Source organism: Vulpes lagopus, chromosome 1, assembly GCF_018345385.1.
Source record: "Vulpes lagopus strain Blue_001 chromosome 1, ASM1834538v1, whole genome shotgun sequence".
NCBI lineage: Eukaryota > Metazoa > Chordata > Mammalia > Carnivora > Canidae > Vulpes > Vulpes lagopus.
The window spans coordinates 167,926,159-167,945,652 of record NC_054824.1 but is presented as its reverse complement, the minus strand read 5'-3'; the positions used below and the strand labels follow the sequence as shown (position 1 = coordinate 167,945,652).

The 19,494-nt window shown below is 37.7% G+C and overlaps 1 protein-coding gene, 1 non-coding gene and 1 pseudogene across 2 annotated transcripts in view; 2 read left to right on the top strand and 1 right to left on the bottom strand.

The window, feature by feature from the left end:
• The window catches only part of NIBAN1 (niban apoptosis regulator 1), a 213,424-nt gene that overhangs the window by 189,787 nt on the left and 4,143 nt on the right, over nucleotides 1-19,494 (bottom strand). The gene's annotated exons all lie outside the window — the stretch shown is intronic.
• On the top strand, nucleotides 4,300-4,410 carry LOC121475079. Its single transcript, XR_005983617.1, has one exon. It is a non-coding gene; the product is annotated as a U6 spliceosomal RNA (small nuclear RNA).
• On the top strand, nucleotides 8,862-9,681 carry LOC121491000 (annotated as a pseudogene).

Below are 19,494 nucleotides of genomic sequence, written 5' to 3'. Positions count from 1 at the left end.
TTTCTGGATCATCTCTATTGTTACTGTGTGGTCTCCAGCCTCATAATTGCTGGAGGAAGTCATGGAATTTTGTTGACATGGCTCTCTCTAAATTCACACTTTTTATCTCAACCTGGCCTGCCCAGGAATCCATTAGGTTATCTTTTATTGAATTTTAAAAAAAAAATCATTTAAAAGATTTTATTTATTTTACAGATAGAATCAGAGAACACAAGCAAGGAGAATGGCAGAGGGAGAGGGAGAAGCAGGCTCCCCGCTGAGCAGGGAGTCTGATATGATATGGAGCTCCATTCCAGGACCCTGGGATCATGACCTGAGCTGAAGGTAGAGGCTTAAATGACTGAGCCACCCAGGTGCCCCTCTTACTGATTTCTTAACACTGTTTATATATTCAAAATTTTAAACTGGTACAGGAAGGGTATGGATCTTGAACTGACATAGCAGGGTCTGAGAGAGGCGCCTAGCTGCACCCTGTATTTACCCTTTAATTGCTAACAGAGGGCCTGGGAGAGAAGCCAAGGTTGCCTGGGCAGATGTTTACCAATTGTTACAAAAGTATGTCAATATTTTGAAAAAGTAGTACAATAATGTGGTTTAAACCAACTAGCAGTCCTGTTTTCAACTATAACTCTTCCAAAAGCTCTCTTCTATTTTTTTTTGCCCTCAATTCAACATCAACTTTTCTATTCATTCAACAAATATTTATTGAGGATCAGCCATCATTCTCAGTAAACAAAAGAGACAAAAAATCTCTGTCCTGTAACCTTACATTCTAGTGGGAGGGGACAAATAACAGAAAACAAAAAACCAAATAAATCATATAGTATGTTTGAAGGTGATAAGAGCTATGGAAAAAAAAAAAAAGAAAAATGAGAGGGTAGGGGAGTTCAGGACTGCAGGAAGCAGGTGGAGGTTTTAGATACGGTGTGAGGGTTGGACTCATTGAGGAAGATGAGAGATAAGCTACGTGATGAGAAAAAGCATTCAGGACAGAGGGAACAGGCCACGCAAAAGTTTACTTTCTAGGGGTACCTGGATGGTTCAGTCGATTGGGCATCTGACATTTGATTTCTACTCAACTTGTGATCTTGAGGTTGTGGGATAGAGCCCCATGTCAGGTTCCATGATCAGTATAGAGTCTGCTCAAGATTCTCTCTCTCCCTCTGCCCCTCCCTACTCTGTGTGTGAAAATAAATAAATAAATAGATAGATAGATAAATTAATTAGTTAAAAATATTTATTCATGAGAGACATAGAGGGAGAGGCAGAGACACAGAGGGAGAAGCAGGCTCCTTGTGGGGAGCCCAATGCAGGACTTGATCCCAGGACCCCAGGACCACAACCTGAGCCAAAGGCAGAAGCTCAACCACTGGGCCACCCAGGAGCCCTAAATAAATAAATCTTAAAAAAAAAAAAAAAAAAAGCTTACTTTCTAGAAACTCCTATTAAGAAATGATTTAACCTTCAACTGCCTGCTCCACAGAGATCAAAGTTACTGGTAAATGATCTCTTTGGCCTTTCTTCCTTTCCACTTCTAGAATACCTTTACATTTTCTTTATTCCTTCACAGCTTATATAAATAAGTGTTCCTCTTTTCAATGTCTCTGATTTCCCATATCTTCCCCCAGGAGAATCCTACCCTAACCTCCTCATCTCATTCACTCTTCTTTTCATCATCTATAATCCCTTTTCATTCTGTCTCTTCAAATATACAGAAGTCTTTTCTAAATTAAGAACACCATTGTCACTTAAATATTTCTTCTAATTATAGGTTGTTTCTCCCAGTTAAAGTACCTTCAATTTCTTTAACACATATATTCTCTTTAGCCTTGATTTCTGCCTTCTGCCCCCTTCAAACTTAAATGGATCTTTTGATTCCTAAAATTAAGCAGTACCTTAACCCTGGTTCACAGACCTATCAGTTGATAAATTTTTTAAAAAGATTTATTTATTTATTTTAGGGCATGCACAAGCAAGAAAAAGAGAGAGAGAGAGAGAGCACGAGCAGGGGAGGGGGAGGGGCAGGGAGAGGGGGAGGGGCAGGGAGAGAAAGAATCTCAAGCAGACTCCCCACTGAGTGTGAACCCTGAGCTGGGCCTGATCCCACAACCCTGAGATCATGACCTGAGCTGAAATCAAGAGTCAGATGCCCAACTGACTGAGCCACCCTGGTACCCCCAACTGTCAGTTGATAATTATCATGGTCCAGGGAAAACTAGTTTATAAAGGAATACAATTACTTGTATAAAAATAGTATTTGGGGCAGCCCAGGTGGCTCAGCAGTTTAGTGTCGCCTTTGGCCCAAGGCGTGATCCTGAAGACCCGGGATCGAGTCCCATGTCAGGCTCCCTGCATGGAGCCTGCTTCTCCCTCTGCTTGTGTCTCTGCCTCTCTCTCTCTCTCTGTATCTCTCATGAATAAATAAATAAATAAATAAATAAATAAATAAATAAAATCTTAAAAAAAAAAAAAAAGGTATTCTCAATTAACTCAACAATTTCTAGAACCTCCCGAAGTCTTTAAAAAAAAAAAAAAGTATTTGGTTTGTTAAAGTTGTAAATTTTATTTTATTTTATTTTATTTTTTTATTTATGATAGGCACACAGTGAGAGAGAGAGAGGCAGAGACATAGGCAGAGGGAGAAGCAGGCTCTATGCACCGGGAGCCTGATGTGGGATTCGATCCCGAGTCTCCAGGATTGCGCCCTGGGCCAAAGGCAGGCGCCAAACCGCTGCGCCACCCAGGGATCCCAAAGTTGTAAATTTTAAAACCTCAAATACACTCTGCAATTTAACTCTGCTTATCTGCCCACTTGGTTTCCTCTATCATAGAATGTTCCATCAAAATCCTGCTTTTTCTTCAGGGCTCAAATGCTCCTTATTCGAAATTGTTTCCTCCTCTCTGTTCCCTTATCATTTCGCTTATATTACATAGGAAAATGGTTTCACCAATAGCTATGCATATGCTTACCTCTTTCAGAAAACCGTGAGCTTCTTGAGGATGTATACTATGTCATATTTTTGTTTTCTTGAGAAATGGAGAATTCCTTATTTTCTTGACTCTGTTTTTCAGATATTTTGGGTCTTATATGTGGCAAAGTGTTTTTATATAATTATTAATGAAACATTCAGTCTCTCACACTGCACTAGCAGCACAGGAGCTGCAATACTGAATTCTTGGCAAAAATGATAATTGACATCAATGACTGTAATGATAACACTGAAACTACTTTACTGGTACAGAACTGCAGTGGGGCAAACTAACTTCTAGTGGCTGGTGGTGGCAACATTTTCCTCCTTAGATTTATTCATGGCACGTGGGTTTGGGCATTCTTCCTGAGGCTTGGCCTTGAGCCTAATGTTCCAAACATTCCAAACATTTTGTGAACTACCTCATGCTGTTTAATAAATACCTCAAGCTTTTGTCTTGCTTGGTTGACCAAAGGCAGCTTCTGTTGCTTATGACTAAGAACCCTGACTGAAAAGATATTTTCCTTAATTCCCCATAGACCAATTAAGTCAGTATAATAGTATTAAATGAGACTTTAGTCATAGGGATAATACAATGAAAATATAACATTGAAAGTAAACTATCACAGGCCCCTAGGTATTTGCTACTTTTAGAGCCTACAAGCCTACCATGTGCTCCTAAGGAAACTTTCACAGGCCTCTACAAGCAGTTTCTGACAGGGCTACATGTGCAGAACCTAGCTTTATCCCGGTCAGGTCCAATTAGCTTTAGGTATAGTGCCTATGGCTCCCAATATTTTTAGGGAACCATGAAAATGTTTTATTTTTTTAATTTTTTAATTTTTAAAAATTTTTTATTTTTATTTATTTATGATAGGCACACAGTGAGAGAGAGAGAGAGGCAGAGACATAGGCAGAGGGAGAAGCAGGCTCCATGCACCGGGAGCCTGATGTGGGATTCGATCCCGAGTCTCCAGGATCGCGCCCTGGGCCAAAGGCAGGCGCCAAACCGCTGCGCCACCCAGGGATCCCCATGAAAATGTTTTAATTTTAATTTCTTAAAATAGATTTTTTAAAAAAAAGTTTAAATTTTATATAATACAATGTATATGCATTATTATAAAAATATAATAATGAATCCATCTTGAATTAAACAACACCATATAAAATACGTGTGTATGTGTATAGAGAATAGAGAAATCAAAAATAGATCATATACATATAGTATCCTGGAGATTACCAACATACCAAGTCAGTTCAGTGAGGGAATTTTTTTAAACAAATGGTGTTGAAACAACTGTAAAAATGTATGGAAAAAAGTAAACCTTAAGTATTCACTTCTGCAGCACATACATATACCGAAGTTGGAATGATACAGAGACGATTAGCATGGTGTTTATGCAAGGATAACATGCAAATTCGTGAAACAGCCCATATTTAAGAGTTGACCTTAGGTATTTTTACCACACACAAAAATCTTAACTATGTGAGATATTGGATATGTTAATTAGCTTGATTGTGTTAATCTATTTACAATGTATATGTATAATAAATTCTTACATTAGAACAATCTAATTAAATAATGATTAAAAAATGAATAGACACCTCATCCAAGAAGATACATGAATGGCAAGTAAGCATATGAAAATGAAAAGTTGATTACTATTGCTTGTCATTATACAATTGCAAATTAAAATAACAATAAGATACCATTATACACCTATCAGAATGGCAAAAATCCAAAATACTAACACCACCAAATGCTGGCAAGAATATGAAACAAGAGGAACTCTCATTCATTGCTAATGGGTATGCAAAATGGCACAGCCACTTTGGCAAAAGACAATTTTGCAGTTTCTTACAAAACTTAACATTTCTGACCACATGGTCTGGGAATTGTGCTTTTGGGTATTTACCCAAATGAGCTGAAAAGTTATGTCCACACAAAAACCCGCACACAGCTGTTTAAAGCAATTTTATTCACAATTGCCAAAATTTGGAAACAATCACGAAGTCCTTCAGTAAGTTAATGGATAAATAAACCACAGTGTGTCCAGACAATGGAATATTATTCAGCATTAAGAAGAAATGAACTATCACGCCATGAAAAGACATGCAGGAACATTAAGTGCATGTTACTAAGTGAAAGAAGCTAATCTGAAAAAGCTACATGTGATTCCAGCTATATGACATCCTGGAAAATGCAAAACTACAGAGACAGTAGAAAGATCAGTGATTGTCAGAGGATGGGTGTATGAAAGGATGAACACACAGAATATAGAGGAATTTAGGGTATTGAAAGAACTCTGTGTGATATGATACTACAATGGTGGATGCATATCACATTACATATTTGTCTAAACCCACTGTACAACACCAAGCATGAACCCTAATGTGAACTATGGACTTCAGGTGATAAAGATGTGTCAATTGACTGTAGCAAATGTAACACTCTGGTCCAGGGTGTTGAGTGGAAGTTGCAGTGGGAGAGGCTATGCATATGTAGAGGCAGGAGGTAGATGGGAATTCTCTATACCATCTGCTCGATTTTGCTGTTAATCTAAAAGAAATCTCTAAAAAATTAAAATCTATAAAAAATGTAAGCCATACACTGAGAGAAAATATTATTTTTAGAGATTTTATTTATTTATTTATTCATGAGAGACAGAGACAGAGAAAGAGAGGCAGAGACATAGGTAGAGGGAGAAGCAGGATCCATGCAGGGAGCCTGATGTGGGACTTGATCCAGGTATTCCAGAATCACACCCTGAGCTGAAGGCAGATGCCCAACGGCTGAGCCACCCAGGCATCCCTAGAGAAAATATTCTTAATATGTATATTTGGTAAAGAACTTATATAATAATACATAAAAGACTCATACAAATTAAAATAAAAGGATAAAAAAGTTTTAAATATGCAAAAACCAGATATTTCACAAAAGCAGTGAAAGCTTTGAAAGTGGCCAGTAAGCACAGGAAAAGATACTCAACATCATTAGTCATCAGGGAAATATGAATTAAAACCACATTAAAATTTCACCTCACACCCACTAAAATGGCTAAAACGAAAAGACTGATATCATCAATTGTTGGCGAGCATGTTGTACAAGTAGAACTCTCATATACTGCTGATAGAGTATGAAATGATATAATCTCTTTGGACACGGGCACTTGGGTGGCTCAGTCAGTTAAGCATCTGCCTTCGGCTCAGGTCATGATCTGGGAGTCCTGGGATGGAGCCCTGCATCTGGCTCCCTGCTCTGTGGGGAGTCTGCTTCTCCTATTCCCTCTGCCCTTCTCCCATTCTCATGCTCTCTGTCTCTCTCTAATGAATGAATATTTAAAAAAAAAATCTCTTTGGACAACTGTTTGGGAGCTTCTTTTTTTAAAAATATTTTATTTATTTATTCATGAGAGACTCAGAGAGAGAGGCAGAGACATAGGGAGAAGCAGGCTCCATGCAGGGAGTGATGCGGGGGTCTCCAGGATCACACTCCGGGCCAAAGGCGGGGCTAAACCACTGAGCCACCTGGGCTGCCCTGTTTAGGAGCTTCTTATAATATTATACACCTAATGACCAGCAATTCTACTCCTAGGTCTTTATCCAAGAGAATGAAAATCTACATTCACAACAAGTTGACTAACAGTCTTTGTAACTGGAAGCAAATAGGATTATGGATTTTTAAAAAATGTTATGTATGTATATAGAAGAAATTTGTAATAAAGTACTAATACAACAATTTGAATAAATCCCTAAAACACTGCACAGAGTAAAAGATAACATACCATATAATTCCATTTATGTGACTTCAAAAGCATAATAACCCATGGTGATAGAAATCAGAACACACCTGCCTATCTGGGAAGCGAGACATGAAGGAACTTTCTAGGGGAGATGGAAGGGTCTTATGTCTCCAATGGGGTGGTAGTTACATGAATACATACTTTTGTTAAAATTCATCCAATTGTACATTTAATATCTATGCATTTCCCTGCATGCAAATTTTAGATCCATATAGGAAAGAAATGTTATCGTATAATTACCTTAAGCTTGGGTAAGCAAGACATATCATTTACATGTTTTTTGTTTCCCACCCTGGTGCCTAGAATTGTTCAGCACACAATGCTCAATACTTGTTTGAGGGAAGTTAAATGAATCAATTGTTTTGGCAGTTCATAGACATACAATGAGATATTTAGGTAGTTTCTTTTAAACATGTGTTTAGTTTCCTACCAATAACTCCTTATAAAGAAAAGACCTTTTTTCTGTGTTTCAGATTGTCAATGACCACTCTAGCTTTGAACAAATTAACTCTCTCTGGCAGTCAATATACAAGTATATGTGTACACGTGCATGTCTCCAGTTGTCTTAAGTTCTTCTCCTGGGATAGAAACTGTCTACAATTGGCTAATTATCTTTTAATTTTTTAAAAAATATCTTATCACATAAGCGTATTTTTTAAAAGATTTTATTTATTTGAGAAAGAGAGAAGACTCCCTGCTGAGTAGGGAGCCTGAGTGGGGCTTGATCCCGGGAACCTGGGATCATGACTTGAGCTGAAGGCAGACACTTAACTGACTGAGCCACCCAGGCACCCCTAAGTGTACTGTAAAAATAAACTGAAAACTAAATCACAAGTGCTTCTGAGAAATATCTCTTTGCTCAATTAATGATTTTCAAGATAATTTCCCCTCAAAAAGTGGAGAAATGACTGTAAAGTTGTTCCATACTGTGTTTTTTTTGTTCAGACTGTTCCCAAACTAAAGCATTTATTATGGGAAATATTTTCTTTCTTTATTTTTTTTAATTGTTATTTATTTATGATAGTCATACAGAGAGAGAGAGAGAGAGAGAGGTAGAGACACAGGCAGAGGGAGAAGCAGGCTCCACGCACCGGGAGCCCGACGTGGGATTCCATCCCGGGTCTCCAGGATCGCGCCCTGGGCCAAAGGCAGGCGCCAAACCGCTACGCCACCCAGGGATCCCGGAAATATTTTCTTTAATAGTAATTTTCAAGTTTTAAAAAATAAAGACTACATAACGATAGGTAGATTACTCATGTTAGGCTAAGTCTCTTTTTTTCCTTAGATGTGACTTGAAAGAATAGATTTTTTTAAAGCTTCAGTTAAAAAAAAAAAAGCAGATGGCAAAGATATGTTACTGAATTCTAGCTATTAAAATTTGATATCTAAATTCCAGATGAGAATGAAACGAGTGCGAATGTGTAAATGTTAATATTTACATATAAGAGCTGTATTTTCCAAAAATGTTTTGCTTTAGATTAAGCAAGAGTTACTCAGAAAGTCTATGGTCTTTCCCAATATGAAAATATTGCATTGCAAAAGCCAGAAGTTTCAACAATTTCCAGATTAAGAAATGAAGTCTCAGTTAATTTGAAAAGATGAAGAACTTTTATTCTATTATATAACCATCATAAAAGGAAACTTCTGAACCACCAACAAGTTCTGATTCTCTACTTTCAAGCTGAGGTCACATTCCTCTCCTCTGTCCTTCTTGGGATAGCCTCTTCTAGTAAGCATACATCTGGTTTAAATTCCCACCATATGTGATAAATCAATGCATAAGAGATAATAAATTTAGAAGACTATTTTCTTATAGGCTTTGGCTTCTATTCTCTTAGCATTTCCAAGTCTGATGATTTTTCCATCTTAGATTATCTGTGTTGTAGTAATAAGAGAAGGCCCAAAACACAGAATGTATTTAAGACCAAGAACTTATTTCCAAAGGCAATCAGCAGGAAACTTGAAATGATTAATCCTGTATCTTTATGAACTTTGAAAAACTGAACCCAACATTTCATGACTTTTTATGCTATAGTCCTTTTTATCAATTATCTTTAGTGATTGGGGATTATCACTAAAATATAATGAATATTCACTATTTAGATGATTTGTAGATTTATTCTTTTATTTTAGTATAAATATTTAGAAACCTAGCACCATTATTATTAGTTAAAGCAGGGTCACCAATTGTGAGAAGGTAGTTTAGAATAGTGGTTAAGGATATGGATTTGCGACGCAAGATGACAGCCACCACGGGCTTGGGAGTAAAAGTCTTGCAAGTTTCGACTGTTGGAAGAACTGGAAGAAGGCCAGAAAGGAGTAGGAGGTGGCACAGTTAGCTGAGGTCTAGAAGATGACGAAGACAAGACACTTCTAAGATGGACAGGGATGATTGATAATTGGGTCTCCAAGAACAATATATGAAAACCGAATATATAGCCTTAAAAAAGAATGTGGGCCTAAATACCAGAAGCACCCCCCTTTGTAAGATTTGTAACAAAAATTAATATGAATGGAGTTAATAGTTCAAATGGAGTGGTGGACCCAAGAGCCATATCAGTGCTAGTAAAATGGCAAAATTCATATAGCATCAAAGTTGTCCTGCAAGAGCTCTGGCGCCTAATGATGTCTAAAGAAAACATGAAACTCCCTCAGCTGCTCCAAGGACAGTGTTACAGCAATTAATCAAAAAGAGAAACCACAGGCCCTCTCCCCACCCCATTCGATTTAAGCAGTCGATTTTAAGCATTTTTAAGCTTAAAAATGTCCACAGTAGTGCATTTTCTAGATACATCTTGTAGACCTCAAAAGTACTGGAAGGGCGGGGGGCAGCTCTGGTGGCTCAGGGATTTAGCGCCGCCTTCAGCCTGGGGCATGATCCTGGAGATGGGGGATTGAGTCCCATGTCAGGCTCCCTGCATGGAGCCTGCTTTTCCCTCTGCCTGTGTCTCTGCCTCTCTCTCCTTTCTGTGTATTCTCATGAATAAATAAATAAAATCTTAAAAAAAAAAAAAAAGAAAAAAAAAGTACTGGAAAGGAAGCTCCCATTCAAAGGCAATTTTTCTTAAGATACTGTAAATGATACTAATTTTTTGTCCATTTGAGATATATGCTATGCTATAACAAATCATCCTGTGAAGTGTAACCACTGCCCACATAGTTAAATTTCTGGGATCAAGAAAGTATATTTAAATTGATTCCCATCATAACTGGTGGGGCACGGCTAACTCAACTGTGAAAAGACACATCACACAATCACCCTGTTGCTGATTACAGGGCCTGGGGTCTCTGCTTTCTCCCCTTTTCCTCCTGCTGGCTCCCTCCCTCCCTCCATCGACCCCTCTGTCCCTGCAATAGCCCTCCAGCTTGGAGTGGCTTGCTAGAATAGGCATCAAGGTTTCAGGTCGTAGCCTGTGGGACTACTGCTGGGTGTGCAGGGGTGCTTCAACTGCACCCCTGGTTTCTTTTTTTAAGTCTTAAATGATGCCCTCCCCCCTCCAAGCCATCATCCTTTCTCCACTTCCCATGACCATCCTCAGCCGAAGCATAGATTGTAACCCCCTCTGCTCCCCTCTGAAATTGGCCTTTGGTGAGGAATTCAGGGCTTTCCCCATATCTTCTCCCTCACCTTAATGGAGGGGTGCTGCATTTTCCTTTCTCCTCAAGTTCCTTTTTGCATCACCACCCAACACTTCCTTGTTTTGGCCAAAGCCATCAGGTAAGGTTGGAAAGAGTCTCTAACTTCCCTCATTTAGTTTGGAACATTTACTCACTCTCCACCAGCCTGGGAATGAATATTGGGTCCTCAGCCCTGACACCCTCTGCTGTCATCGTCAGCTGATGCTGTTTTTTAGCTCAGGTTTTGATAAAGTGAAAAGAACAGTCACCAGGGGTACTCAGACCTGCCAGCTCTCAAAGTGCTTGGTGACAAAACTTGGAGAAATGCCATAGAAGATACTTGTAAGCACACACGATCCCTCTGAATGAACTGTTTTCTGTAATTGCTTTTGCTTTTAACAACTGAAGAAATTTTAAACAGGGTTCTTATGTGGTCATCTTACAATCCATTTGGGTCTAGTTTGGAATCTGACAATTGGAACAAAAAGAACCTTGGATTTGATGCATGCTTTGTTTTTGGTGCTGCTGTGTCTCATGGTCCTCAGCAGGGATGGAGAAAAAAAACTCGGTGTGCACAGCAGATCCCTGAAATTGGCAGGCTTGACTTCCTGGCAAATTGCTGCGTTTTTCCACTTTTCTGTTCAGGACCACTAAATGCTGAGATGTGGATGCATACTGAAATAAATGCAATTCATTGTGTTCTAAAGGTTTTTTTTCTTTTTTTAATTTAGTGTTTCTGCAAAACCACCTATTGAAGAAGCAACTATCAAGTCTGAAAAGCAATCGATGTTTCCATTAATCTTTTTCTGGGGGATACCTTAGTTCTAAGGATTTAATATCCTGTAAGTAAAGTTGAACATAACAGTATTCCATAAGCAGCCTTTTTATTGTCAGACCATTGCCTGATTTTAATATAATAAAAAAAAAAGTGTGTGGTAAAAAACAAAAAGGATATGGATATGCTCACCCTATTACTTGAGGTGACTTAGGATAAGTACTGAAATGCATTAAACCTCTATTTTCTAATCCATAAAATGGTAGTAATTATGGTAACTTCTTCATAAAGTTGGCATAAAGATTAAATGAGATGATGCTTCTAAAATACTTAGCACAGTACCTGACACATATACAATTTATGAGATTTTTGGCTATTACCATCGTTGTGAATTTACCTACAACTCTTCTTGTTTGATTCAGGATAAAGCTAATATTGCCAAGACTGGAAATCTATGAGAGGTGTTGTTCCATAGTGTGTAATTAAAAATGGGCCTCAAGGAAGAATTATTCCTATTGCATTTCTCTTATTGGCCTCATCACATTTGGTATGTGTCTCTGTCTCCTACTTGATGCTAGGTTCTTTGAGGATAGGGTCTATGTCTCTTTGAATTACTGAGTGTGGTTAATTGTAGAATCTTGCTAAGGGAGTGTGTAAATGAACATGTATGCAAATACACTTAAAATTAATTTTACATTTTGAGTTATTTATGTGGTTTTATTTATTTTTAAAGATTTTATTCATTCATTCATGAGAGACACACACAGAGAGAGAGAGAGAGAGAGAGAGAGAGAGAGGGAGGGAGGGGCAGAGACACAGGCAGAGGGAGAAGCAGGCTCCATGCAGGGAGCCTATGTAGGACTCAACCCCCGGTCTCCTGGATCATGCCCAGGGCTGAAGGCAGGCACCAAACTGCTGAGCCACCCAGCGATCCCAATTTATGTGGTTTTAAGTAATCATAAGGAGTGACTTCTTTTAGCTCCCTTGAGTCTAGACTAGTTTCTAGTCTCTAGAAAGCAATATAGACATTATAGCTACAAATAAAAAGATAGTTAAAAATCATACATTGTTATTTGTTTACATTTCAAGGAGGAGATCTAGTTTAGACATTTTATATTTGAGATCCCTAGTAGACATCCAAGTAGAGGGGCTGAACAGGGAGTTGGATTAAGTTTGGAGAGGTCTTTAACATTCCAGAAACTTTTAGAAATCTATAAGTCTGGGAAAATTGAGGGTAGTTAACATACGGTTAGTACTTACAGCTACATTACTGAATAGGATCACCAAGAGAGAGGATGTAAATTAAGAAGGGAAAGAGTCCTAAGATTAAACTCTGAGACATTCCAAAACGTAGAGTGTGGGGTCATGACATGAAGCCAAAGTAAGAGACTGATCTGGAGAGGATCAGAGGTCAAACAAATTTGAACCAAGAGAAAGTCAATTATCCCATGTTCAGTTCTCATTGACTCCGGCTCTTGCTCACATCTATGTTGGGAGCTTTTTATAAATTCAGTATACTATTTGGATCTATCTCTAGTTTTCCTAATTAACTCTCTGCTTCTCACAACCCTTATTCGATATTCTGTTCTGTATGTATCTTCAGATTGGGCCCACTGAAATCTTTAGGATCTAGAGTCAAGGTCAGGGCTGCCCTTTGGCCAGCCTCAGCTAACACCAGCCCTGTTGCACCTTGCCCTTATTCCTCACCTCACTTGACATCCTCTCCTGAAAGAGACGGAAAGATAGCTCCTCTTGATGATTTGGCTTCAGACCTCCTGATTCAGCTTTCAGGTGGGCGTAATACACCTCCTCAAACTTATCCTGTGCCTCCCTTTCTTGGACTTCCTTCTTGCCTGTGTATTGTATTTTTGCTCCAGCTCCAGGCATTTGGCCACTTTAGAGAAACAACCTGTCTTTTTTAGTCAGTCTCTGACTCTCTCTGCACCCCCCCCCCCTCTACTCTGACTACAATGACAGGTGCTCTTGCTGTGACCCTCTGGGTCATCTGATCCAATCTAGAAGAAGGTCAAGTCTCTTAAACCCAGTCTAATATATTGCCTAAGCTTTTTACCATATGGTGATCTCAAATAGTCTAGAAAATAAAAATTCCCTGGAGAGAGAGAGAGAGAGAGAGAGAGAGAGAGAGAGAGAGAGTGTGTGTGTGTATACATACATATATATATATATATATATATATATATATATATATATGATGGAAAATTCAAATATTTGATTCCCAACCTACAACTTGTATTTGTTTCCAGTAATCACAAGCTAAATCAGCAGCAATTTCTGGAGGGAGTACTAGAAGTCTAATTAGCAAACAATACTTGATATTTCCCCTAGAGACTGTGGGATATAAATTAGGAGAAGAATAGAATTCCAAGATAATTATATAGGTCCTAGAACTCTTTTAAAGGGTTGTTGCTATTTGAGGGTTCTGTAATCATTGGTTGGTCCCTGTTTAACCTAAATTCTTACTAAGTTGGGTCAGGAATATTTAGGGGAGATCTAGTAATAAGACATCAACTCCCTGATTTTCAAGGCCCCACACAACTAGATCTCCAGAAACAAAGAATTTCCAAGTTCTAGTTTTTCTATTTGCTTTGGCTGATGATGCCTGACCTTGAACAGCTTTTTTCTTGATCCCTGTCCTTCAGTTAATAATAGGTGGATATGTATAGAAATTTCACTCACGTTTATTAGATGTTTACTTTTTACATGCATCTTTACTGCTTTTATGATAAAATGCAATGTTTTATTCCAGTGCCCCCCTTAATCCCCATCACCCATTTAGACCATCCTCTGCCCATCTCCCTCCATCAACCCTCAGTTTGTTCTGTATTGTCAAGAATCTCTTATGGTTTGCTTCCCTCTCTTTCTCTTTTTCCCTTCCCCTATGTTCATCTGTTTTTTTTTCCCCTTAAATTCCACATATGAGTTAAATCATATGGTATTTGTCTTTCTTTGACTCCTTATATTGCTTAGCATAATACACTCTAGCTCTATCCATGTCATTGCAAATGGCAATATTTTATTCTTTTTGATGACTAATATTTCATCATGTGTATATGTGTGTATATGTATATATACACATATACACCACAAATACACATATACACACACACATATATATATATATATATATATATACCATATCTTTTTTTTTTTTTACCACATTTTCTTTATTCATTTGTCAGTTAATGGACATTTGGGCTCTTTCCATAGTTTGGCTATTGTTGATCATGCTGCTATAAACATTGAGGTGCATATTCCCCTTTGAATCTGTATTTTTTTTAAAGATTTTATTTCTTTATTCATGGGAGACAGAGAGAGAGAGAGAGGCAGAGATATAGGCAGAGAGAGAAGCAAAGTGGGGAGCCTGATACGGGACTCAATTCCAGGACCCTGGGATCAGGGCCTGAGCCAAAGGCAGATGCTCAACCACTGAGCCACCCAGGCGTCCCTGAATCTGTATTTTTGTATCCTTTGGGTAAATACCTAGTAGTGCAACTGCTGACTTGTATGGCAATTCTATTTTTAACCTTTTGGGGAACCTCCGACTGTTTCCAGAGTGGTTGCACCAGTTTGCATTCCCACCAACAGTGTGTAAGAGGGTTCCCCTTTCTCCACAACCTTGCCAACATCTGTTGTTTCCTGTGTTGTTAATTTTAGCCATTCTGACAAGTGTGTAGTAGTATCTCATCATGGTTTTGATTTTTATTTCTCTGATGATGAGTGATATTGAACAGTAGCTTTATCTCATTTTTTTAAGTTATATGATATAGTACTGTATAGAATACTAAAATTTATTTAATAAAAATAAGACTTATATTCATATATTTATAAGCAATGTAAAAACATACATACATATATATATACATATATTTCTTTGCACACTTGTATGAGTACTTCTGTAAGACACATTCCTAGAACTGGATTTTTTAGGCTGAAAGACACACACATTTCAAATTTTGAGATAGAACTACCAAATTGCCCTCTTAAAAAAGTTGTGTCATTTTTCATGCACATCGTTAATGTATGTAATATCTGTGTTCATAAACATAAACCAACAATTGGTATTATGATTGTTGGAACATGGTAGATAGAAAATTATACCTATTCAAATTTTCATTTTCTAAGTATTATTGTAATAGTTAAACACACTTGGTAAAATATACAAAGCAAGTATTTTTAGTGACTGCTTTTTAAAAACTATAGTTATTTTCATTGCTTAAAGGCATAACAGATGTATCTTAGGAGCAAAGCATATGTATAGATATATAAATATCTATACATATACACATATATGTATATATATATATATATACAGGCCTTAAAGTACTTGACACATCATTTTTTTTCCCGCCCCCCCCCCCACTTGACACATCAAATACACCCATTTACAGATGAGTGACATTGTGCCCTCATGCTACTTTCACTCTCATGGGTGGGTTGGGGGACATATTTGCATACAACTAATGTAGGCAAGTGCATGATGGAGAAAGATGTTAAATCTAGTTTGAGAACTAGTAAACTTTCAAGTTCCACTTGGAATAATAGATTAATGGATAGCATGTTGAGTTTTTACTCTTGGTATGAAATATTAGTACGTTTTGACAGGACTCTTCAAAATAAACATCCGAATAGGGTTCTACTTGAAAGTCCACCAATAACAAATTTTCCTGTTGGCTGATATTCTTTGGGTGGGGGTAGCTGGAACAATATCATATGACATTCCTAACATGGGCTCTCCTGATCTAAGATTGTTTTTTTTTTTTTTAAAGATTTTATTTATTTATAATAGTCACAGAGAGAGAGAGAGAGAGAGAGAGAGAGGCAGAAGGAGAAGCAGGCTCCATGCAGGGAGCCTGACATGGGACTCGATCCCAGGTCTCCAAGATCGCGCCCTGGGCCAAAGGCAGGTGCCAAACCACTGCACCATCCAGGGATCCCTGATCTAAGATTGTTTCTGGAGTATTCAATACCACAGATAGCAATTTTTTTTTTTACCTTTGATGTCATGCTTTATTTGTTCATCCATTTATTATTTGTTAAATATTTTAGTTTTATGTCCTCTCTATACTCAACATGGAGTTCAAACTCACAATCCTGAGATCAAGATCCCCCAACCAGGCCAGCCAGGCACCCCAGTGCCATGTTTCATAACTCTTTGCTTCCTTGCCTATCTCTGCATCGAACTGGAACATTGAGTCCTTGACGGGGAGCTTTAGTTACCTCCGAATCCTAGAACGTTCTCACTGTATCCCAATCCTAGATTGACATTTACCATTGAATAGCACTTTAAATAAATAGTCAGTAAAATAACTACTACAGTAAAGGAAATTATCAACTTTTCACGTGTGTGGGCCCTGCTCCCTGGGCTCTCGGGGAAGCTATGGTTTCTTTAACATTGATTAAGGTCCAAATGACTCCACCACACCTCAAAGCGTGGGCTCAGTTTCTGCCCTGACACATGCAACACCCCTAATTGGTTTTCTGTTCTTTTCCACCAACGAGCTCTGTATTTTCTGCATTTGTTGTTAAAAATGGCTCTTTTCCTTTACCACGAATGGCATAGTGTCTACAGGTTATGCTTGATATCTTCTCATTGATGCAGTTTGTATTCACTATGTGTCAGGCCCCAAGCTAAAGGGGATAAGAATATGGCCAAGCCTAATTAAAGAGCAAGTCAGGAAATGAATAGGTTGGCAAATAGCTAAGAACTGGATCATGTGGAAAAAGGGACAGCTGTGTTGAGGTCAGGCCCACAGTCGTCTTTTTTAAATTTTAGGAAAGGGTCAAACCAGGACAGCTAATGAATAAAGTCCAAAAGTGAAGACTAGAAGCTAAAGATGTGTAAATGTCAAGAAGTTAAGGAATTGAAACTACACTAAGAACATCAGTATTGTCTTAAAACAACTAATTAGAAGAGTGAGTGTTGGAGAGGGACACAACAGGGTAAGTTAAAGTCATCCATATACCTTTAATAGGATACTATGACAAGAAGGTTCCTTTGTAGTCACCTCAATCCCACACTCCATATGTGACAGACTTCATAATTCTTAAGGGACAACAGTCAATTCTGATCTTATAAGCATGGTCTGTGAAATTTATTTTAAAAATCAAAAAACTTTTGTATAGACTAAAATCCTTAGAAAATATCTCTTTCTTTATGTAACACATAAAACCTTACTATTCTTAATGGGCACCTAGGTGGCTCAGTCAGTTAAGTGTCTGCCTTGGGTTCAGGTTATGATCCTAGGCTCCAGGGATCAAGCCCTACATTCTGCTCAGTGGGGAGCCTGCTTCTCCCTCTCCCTCCCTCTGCCTTTGCTCCCCCTGCTTGTGCTCTCTCTTTACCAAATAAATAGATAAAATCTTTAAAAAGATGAAAAAAACCCTCATTATTCTAGGCTGACCAGAATGGTTTTCAGATTTACCTAAATTATAACTTACTTGAATGTCTTATTCAATGTATATTTTAATGGCTTTCTTTTGTAGAGTATAAAATGCTAATGACTCAGCAGATGGATGGATACTGCAGGGGTTTCCAGATCTTGATATAGTCTAAAATAAAACAAAATTTTCTTTGTATGGGTGGGAGTTGGCAGTTCTTTTAAATTCTTTACTAAAAACATTTCCAAGAAATATGTTAGATAAGGAATGTTTTTACCCTCAACTCTCTCATCCTACAAAAACCATTCTAGCACCATGCTTGCTTTCAGTGGGAAAAATTAAAATGTCCACCAAGGCAGTATGAGTAAGCTGTAATTTGACTTACGTATTTTGCACTCTTCAACTGTACTTCCCCACATGGATCTTTCAGCCTTTTTTTTTTTCAGAGAAATTTCCATTTTAGTTCTGAATTTTAATCTTAATTATCTATTCCTTGTTCGCTTCCAGGATGATTCTTAGTGTTCCTATATCAATGCCAAAGCACAAATCTCTTCCCTTGCAGTAAACATTTTGGAAAGGAAAAAAACTTCCAAAGTTTATTAGAATGGAATAAACATTTTTCATATTAGAAAGCTTAAGCCGGTAATTATTAAACCATACCTTAACTTACATCTGAAGTGGATATCACAATATTTCCCAGATATATGCTCCATTACTAACTACAAAGAAACAGTTGGCTATTTGTGTTGCATCAGAATGAAAATTTTTATTCATTCTTTTCACTTTTCAAAACATATGCCGGTTCATTATTTTAATAAAATGTACTAACAGATGTTAGGCAGAATGTGGCCACATCTGGGAGACATAAAATACTATTCCAAGTCTCCATAGGAGGGAAGTAGCAATATTGTTTAGTTCTCCCCAAAAGCCTAACTAACTAGCCCATCTCATTTAATCTGCTTAACTCCTTCAAGTTGAATAGTTAAGAGTAGCACCAATTATTTTGGTTGCCTTGAGAATAGAAAAAGGAAAGCTAAACTAAAACACCAAGGGAAATACCACAAAACGAAATGTACTATGCTGAAATACAAATAAAACTTCACTAAAGCCTGTGGCTAGAGCTATATTTTTTCAGCTGAAGAGGTTGTAAATCTTAAGTTGCTGGCTTCCTGAATCCACCTTGAATTATAGGTCTCTTTAGGCCTTTCTACAACGTCCCTACTTTAGTTGACCCTTTCAAAGAAAGCACAACACATCTACAAGATGACAAATAAAGATTTTGGTAGAAGATATATTTTGACAACAGTATATATATATATAGACAGCGATTAAGTCCCAAGCTATTTCTGTCTTCTAACCTAACTTTTAATTTTATTTTGTTTTCTTAAAGCAAGTTTTCTAAGAAAACAAAAACAAGACCTGCTGGTTTTCTGTCAATGGATCAGGTTTATACACTGTTGCACTGAACATCATCTCTAGCTTCTTAAAAATAGACCACACTGAGGATTGGAATAATACTAGTGTTGGGAGGAAGCTCTGGAGATGTTTGTCTTATATGCTGCTTACCCATTAGAAAGAAGAAAAATGCTGGAGTTCTATATGCAGCATAGAGTGGGAAGGTACATGTGGCACAAAGGAAAGTATCCCTGGATTTGAATTCAGATGACTTAGGTGTGAGCCTCAGCTCTGCCACTTATGAGCTCTATGTTTGCAAAAGCTAGTTAACACAGAAGTCATATTTTCCTTGTCTATAAAGTAGGAATAATACGTTGGAGGACTGATCTGAAGATTTAGTGGACTAATAATTAATATAAATGCCCTATATAAACTGTGACACATATATAGCTTATCATTAACAGGCTGCTGGTGGCCTGCAATCTTTATTTCAGAAGAGCAGACAACAATTAGATATTTTGAGTATTGTTGAAAA